The 7,500-nt window shown below is 34.1% G+C and overlaps 1 long non-coding RNA gene across 1 annotated transcript in view; it reads right to left on the bottom strand.

The window, feature by feature from the left end:
• The window catches only part of LOC127010012 (uncharacterized), a 129,961-nt gene that overhangs the window by 111,597 nt on the left and 10,864 nt on the right, over window positions 1-7,500 (bottom strand). The window contains exon 2 of the long non-coding RNA XR_007762780.1: window positions 5,267-6,197. This is a non-coding gene — a long non-coding RNA (uncharacterized LOC127010012). The remainder of the gene's footprint in view (window positions 1-5,266; window positions 6,198-7,500) is intronic.

Genomic DNA, 7,500 nt, shown 5'->3' with positions numbered 1-7,500 from the left:
AATATTCAGCTAAATAACGAAAACATGTGATTCATTCGGTTACTTTACAAATTGCATGAATAATTTTGCCCGGCGACGGAAAATGCTGACTACCGAGGTGATGGCTGCTCGGCACTTGTTTTTTATTTGTTTTAGTGGGTTTTTTTTTGTTATCTTATGTAATTATGGTGCTTTTTTGTTATTATTTGTTAGTTGTTATTGTTGTTTTGTTATGCACTTGTTTTTATTTGTTTTGTTTGAATGTGTGTTTTCTTATCTTATGTTTTTATGGTGTGTGTTTTTTTTTTGCTAGCTGTGTTAGTTGGGTTTGTTTTGTTGTTTTTATTTTGTTATGCACTTGTTTTTATTTGTTTTGTTTTATTGTGTGTGTTTTTGTTATCTTATGTAATTAATGGTGTTTTTAGTTATTTTTGTTAGTTGTTATTGTTGTTTTGTTATGCACTTGTTTTTATTTTTTTTCTTATGTTTTTTATGGTGTGTTTTTTGTTAGTTGTGTTAGTTGGGTTTGTTTTGTTATTGTTATCGTTGTTTTGTTATGCACTTGTTTTTATTTGTTGTTTTATTGTTTTGTTTTTTTGTTATCTTATGTTTTTAATGATGGTTTTTTTTTTGTTATTTTGGTTAGTTGTGTTAGCTGGGTTTGTTTTGTTGTTGTTTTTGTTGTTTTGTTATGCACTCGTTCTTATTTGTTGTTTTATTGTTTTTTTGTTATCTTATGTTTTTTTTTTTTTTTTTGTTAGTTGGGTTAGTTAGGTATTGTTTTGTTTTAGCATGGTTCTTTTATTATTTATGTAGCTAGGTTTGTTATGCTGTTGTGTTTGTTATGCTGTGATTTGTGTTTGTGTATGTTTGTAATTTTAATGGGTGTTTGTTTTCCTATGTCACTTTATGTTATCGTTTCATGATGTTGTTTGTTTTATGTTGATTTATGTCTAATGTTAATGTATGTTTTCGTTTTTTTTTTTTTTTGTATGTTTGTTTGTTTTTTGTATCTTTTATGTTATAGTACGTTGCTTTTTTTCCCTGTTTTTTACTGTATGTTGTTTCCCCTATTGTTATTGCTATTTGTTATTGTTATAGTAAGTTATTTTATTCTGTTATTCAGCTTGGATTGTTATGTTATGCTGCTTGTCATCCATTATGTAATTTGGTCTGTAATTTTAACTGTTACTTGGCTTGTTAATTAGTATGATATTTTTCGTTTTGCTTTGTTAGGTTAATTAGTTAGTTAGTTAGTTAGTTAGTTAGTTAGTTAGTTTGTTGGTTAGCAAGGTAGTTATGTTGTTTGTCATTAAGTTTGAAATTTGGTCTGTAATTTTAACTGTTTTTTGGCTTATTAATTAGTATGATATTTTTCGTTTTGTTTTGTTAGGTTAGTTAGTTAGTTAGTTAGTTAGTAAGTTAGTTAGTTAGTTAGTTTGTTGGTTAGCAAGGTAGTTATGTTGTTTGTCATTAAGTTTGAAATTTGGTCTGTAATTTTAACTGTTTTTTGGCTTATTAATTAGTATGATATTTTTCGTTTTGTTTTGTTAGGTTAGTTAGTTAGTTAGTTAGTTAGTTAGCTGGTTAGTTAGGTAGTTATGTTGTTGGTCATCCAGATTATATTTTGGTCTGTAATTTTAACTGTTATTTGGCTTGTTAATTAGTATGATATTTTTAGTTTCGTTTTGTTAGGTTAGTAAATTAGTTTGTTGGTTAGCTAGGTATTCAGTTAGCCAGTTTTAGTCACTTAGTTAATTAGTTGATGGATTTGTAAGTTATGTGTGAGTGTCTATGTGCATGTAAGTTATGTACGCTTCTATCTGTATGAGTGTGTACGTAAATGTGATTGCCTATATACATAAACGCCCACATCCATCCACGTCCACTTACTGGCGCCAATAAATATCACTAAAACCAGACGAAGATAAATGACAATAAACTCATAGGGAAGATAAAGAGCAATGGAAATAAACGAAGATAAACGAACAATAAAAAGAAACAAAAGTAAACAACAATAAAAAATAAACGAAACTAAACAGCATGAAAATTAAACCCAAATAGCAATAAAAATAAACGAAGAGAACAATAAAAAGAAATAAAAGTAAACAACAATAAAAATAAACGAAATTAAGCAACATGAAAATTAAACCCAAATATCAATAAAAAATAAATGAGGATAAACGAACTTTAGAAAATAAACGAATAAAACCACAATTAAAAGTAAACGAAGAAAGAGAACATAAAAAAACTCCGACAAATAAACAAATAAATAAAGAAGACAAGCAAATAAAAATAAACGAAATTATATAGCATGAAAATTAAACCCGAATATCATTAAAAATAAACGAATATAAAAAAAAATTAAAAAAACAAACTAATAAAACCACTATTAGAAGAAAACCAAGAAAGAAAACATAAAAAATAAACTCAGACAAATAAACAGATAAATAAATAAAAGAAGACAAGCAAATAAAAAAGCTAAGACAGAGCATCAAAAAAATACAAAAAAAATAAATAATAAAAAAAAATAAAAAGCTAAAAAATAAATAAAAAGTTCCGAGAAGCTCAAGCTCTTCGGAAAGGCTTCAGTCCGCCTTTCATCTCCTCCTCCTCCTCCTCCTCCTTCCTGACCTTTTCTTACACCCCCCTCCCCCTCCATCCCTCCCCCCCACCCCCCCCCACACACCGCCCCCGTCACAACCGTCACCGCAAGCATCAAAGCGAGAGAAATTATTAACGGGAACACTATCGAATCTCCTTTATTTTTTTCACTTGAAGGGACGCGGAGAAGGTAAAGACCGTGTAAATAGAGAATGAGGGGAAGGAGGGATGATCTCTTGTTGGGGGAAAAGCGGAGATGAAGTATATATATGATTGAGGAAAGAAGTGCAGTGATGGTTTAACGATAGGAAGTGGAGAAAGAAGAGACGGAGAGAAGGACAGGAAGAGAAGAAGGCGGAGGAGATGGGTGACGGGGAATAGCAGAAAGAGGAGAAAATAAGAGGTGAAGGAAGAGGAAAACAAGGAAGAAGAGGAAGTGGAAGAGGAAGAGAGGGAAAAGAATGAAGGGAAGAGTGGGAGAAAGAGGAAGAGAAGAAGGAGGAGGAGGAGGAGATGGGTGACGGGAAGAGTAGAAAAAGAGAAAAAAAGAGGAGGTGGAGGAAGAGGAAAAGGAGGAAGAAGAGGAAGTGGAAGAGAAAGAGAGGGAAAAGAATGAAGGGAAGAGTGGAAGAAAGAGGAAAAGAAGGAGGAGGAGGAGGAGGAGGAGGAAGGAAGTGAAGATGGACTGAAGTGAGAAAGTGATGACAAAGTAAATGTGATGATAAAGTGATGATAATTAGAAGGAAAAAAGTAGAAAAAAGCCAAAGACATATTGTTAGGAAGCAGTGATGGAGGGGAATGAGGAGACAAAGAATTATGTAAAGAAAAGAATAATAATTGATTTTTTTAATAGGGAAAGAAAATGACAAAATGATGATTAAAATTAAGATGAAAAAGTTATTATTTAGCGAAAAGAAGTTAAATTGCAAGAGAAGAGGCAGAACAGCGAATATAACAATACCAACTGATAGAGATTTTTTTTAATGTGGTGGAATAAAATGACAAAAATATGATAAACTTGTAAGACTTAAAGTTCCAAATTCTCGTAAAAAAAAAAAGGAAAAATTGCTGTGAAGACTGAAAAGGTGGATTAGCGAGAAAAAAAAACAAATAATAACTGATAGATATTCTCAACGAAGGAAGAAAATGACAAGAAAATTATGAAAACTATGAAGAAAAGTTATCATTCGGTGAAGTAAACAAAGAGCAAAATTGTAAAAGAAAAAGAAGAGTTTGCGAGAGGAAGACAAAGAAAAGAATTGAATGAAGAGTATTTGTAAGGAAGAGGAAAACAATCAAATGAAAACATGGACGAGGAAAACAATACTGAGACTTCTTTTTTTTTGTTAATGAGGAAAATAAAAGAAAAAATTATGAAAACTAACGAGGAAAACAATACCGAGACTTTTTTTTTGTTAATGAGGAAAGGAAAAGATAAAATAAGGAAAACTAACAAGGAAAACAATACTGACAGGCTTTTTTTTGTTAATGAGGAAAGGAAAAGATAAAATAAGGAAAACTAACAAGGAAAACAATACTGACAGGCTTTTTTTTGTTAATGAGGAAAATAAAAGATAAAATTATGAAAAATAACGAGGAAAACAAGATACTGACAGACTTTTTGATAATGAGGAAAGTAAGATAAAATAATTACTTTTTTTATTAATGAGGAAAGTGAAAAATAAAATAATAAAAACTAACGAGGAAATCAATATTGACAGACTTTTTTGATAATGAGTTAATTAAAAGATAAAATAATCAAAACAAAGACGAAAAATTAACTTACCTTTGGCGAAAAAAAGGAAATCCCAAAGACGAGGAGGCAGCAAGAGGTCCATCGAGGGTATAATTCCGCCTTCATGAATAACAAGATGAATTAACATGACTCGCTCCATGCAAAGCCGACAATGAGACAGCCGGGCGTGGGGCGCGAGTCAGGCTGGACGCGAAAAAGCCGAGTTCATTACGCGGCGTCGCTGTTTCGAAATGACCGGCGCCGCTTGGGGTGTTTGATGAAGCCGTTTCGAATATGTAGCTCCGGCGGGAGAAATGGATTGCCTGGACGTGTCTTTAACTTTATTCTATTGTTCCTATTATTATAAAAACGATAAACCATTCAAAACAAGTAAAATAAATAGTAGAACTGAAAATGGAATAAATCGATGTCTCCTTTTATTCTATTACAATTATTTATGTGATTAAAAAAGAAAAACTCAAAAAAATATCCTATGTAAAAAAAATATATATAAGAAAATGAAAAAACTGAAAATGTCGAATTAGTTTTGTAATTTAGACGGAGAAAAATACAGCTGGGATGTATTTTCTTTAACCTATTTTATGATTAACTATTATTAGCAGTATTCCAATTATTAAAGGGATGTAAAGAAAATATCCTACACAAAAAAGTTATGTAAAAAAATTGGGCAAACATGCAAAATAATGAGGGGAGAGCATCTTTTGTTGTTGTTGTTGTTGTTGTTGTTGTTGTTGTTGTTGTTGTTGTTGTTGTTGTTCTGTTGCATGGTTACCTGTTATTATTGCTATCACTATTATAATTTCTATGATAAAAAAGATATGAACAAATCGAAAAACAAAAATCATCCTCTACCAAAAAAGTCGCGTAAAAAATAATATCGGAACCGCTTCGTCTCCGGTAAAGGTAAAAGGTCTTGGAATAACTCACCTCACCTGTGTAGAGGAGTCCAGGTGTGTTCCAGGTGTTTCAGGTAAATAATTAAGAGGCTCAGATTTTCTTCACCGCTTTCATCTTCTCACTTTCTCACTTTCATCATTTTTATCTCCTTACAATCTTGTTTTCACTTTCACTCTCACTATCAGCATTTTCCTTATCACTTTTTCACTTTCACTTTCATCATTTTCATCTCCTTACGATATTGTTTTCACTTTCACTCACTATCAACATTTTCCTTATCACTTTTTCACTTTCACTTTCATCATTTCCATCCCCTTACGATATTGTTTTCACTTTCACTTTCACGAACAGCATTTTCCTTATCACTTTCTACCTCTCACTTTCATCATTTTCATCTTACGATATTGTCTTCACTTTCACTCTCACTATCAACATTTTCATTATCATTTTTTCACTTTCACTTTCATCATTTTCATCTCCTTACGATATTGTCTTCACTTTCACTCTCACAATCAGCATTTTCCTTATTAAGAGGCTTAGATTCTCTTCCTCACCTTCAACAAAAACAACAACAATAACAATGACTTCTGTTTCTCACTCTTTCACTTTCATCATTTTCATCTCCTTACGATATTGTTTTCACCTTCACTCTCACAATCAGCATTTTCCTTATTAAGAGGCTCAGATTCTCTACCTCACCTTCAACAAAAACAACAACAATAACGAAGACAATGACTTTTCTCTTTCTCACTCTCTTTCACTTTCATCAATTTTCATTTCCTTACGATATTGTCTTCACTTTCACTCTCACTATTAAAATTTTCCTTATCATAATATTACTGTTTTGTTTGTTTGTTTGTTTGTTTTGGTTCTCACACACACACACCAATCACAATCATTTCTTAGTCCGCGTTTTTTTTATTGTTTTTTTGTGGTTTTGTTTTCACACACTTGAAAGATTCTGAAAAAAAAAGAAAAGTTCAAGTTTATTTTTATTTTTGGACACACACACACACACACACACACACACACACACACACACTATATCAAGCGAGAAATACATAAATAAATAGCAGGACAAGCACATAGCAATCTCAACAACAACAACAACAACAACAACAACAACAACAACAACAACAACAACAACAACAACAACAACAACAACAACAAGAAACCGCACCAGAGCAGGTCGGGTTAGTGAACGTTTGAATTGCGTAGAAGAGAGGCGAACACACACACACACACACACACACACACACACACAGGTAGACAAGAGGCGGAGGTGTGGTGATGAATATTCCAGGTGAGAACAAGCCTACCACCATCACCACCACCACCACCACCACCACTATTAATATTACAATCACTATACCTTTTCTTTTTCATTACCACCACTACTACCACCACTACCACTACCACTACTACTACTACTACTACTACTACTATTATAAGCACCTGTGTCTACCTGAACGCCCTTAACAGCCTCTTCCCCAGGTAATAATTTGGTCTTCTTCCACGTAAAATATTTTCTAAAACCGGATCTCACCATCACTGCTTGAGACCAAAAGATTGGGTGCTTGTGGAGGCGGAGGAGGAGGAGGAGGAGGAGGAGGAAGAGGAAGGGTGAGTAAAATATTGCAGGAAGAGGAGGAAATTAAGGTTGAAAAGAGCGATAAGAGAATAAATAGAAAAGAAGGAGGAGGAGGAGGAGGAAGAGGAGGAGGAAGAGGAGGAGGAAGGGAAGGAGGAGGAGAGAAAAGCAGCCTCTATACTTTAAACATTACATTCTGAAACACACACACACACACACACACACACACACATCCCCCACCCACCCACCCACACACACACACGCACTTTCCTCCATTTCTTTCAATCTAAAACTCACTCACACACCCTCTCTCCCTCTCTCCCTCTCTCTCTGGTAGTGCGAGCTAGGAGACACATACGTAACCAGCCCAAGTGACACATACACCCACCCACATACACACACACACACACCACCCCACCCCCTCCCCTTCCCTCCACCCCAAGGGAATACACATGCAGGCGATCGTGAGGAGAATCCGAATCTTTTTAGCACCGTTCTTGGTGGGTCTGATTCCCTCTGCGTTTGTAAATATATTGGCCTAGGTTTGGCATGCATGTGAAGGGGAGAGGGGGAGAGGGAGAGAGGGAGGATGAGACGGAGAGGGATGCGAGAGAGGGGTGGGAGAGAGGAATGAAGAGGATAAAGGAAGGAGATTTGGGATGTGTGTGTGGTA

This window comes from Eriocheir sinensis, chromosome 42 (assembly GCF_024679095.1).
Source record: "Eriocheir sinensis breed Jianghai 21 chromosome 42, ASM2467909v1, whole genome shotgun sequence".
NCBI lineage: Eukaryota > Metazoa > Arthropoda > Malacostraca > Decapoda > Varunidae > Eriocheir > Eriocheir sinensis.
Note: the sequence above shows the minus strand (reverse complement) of the source record. Positions and strands in the feature narration are given on the sequence as shown.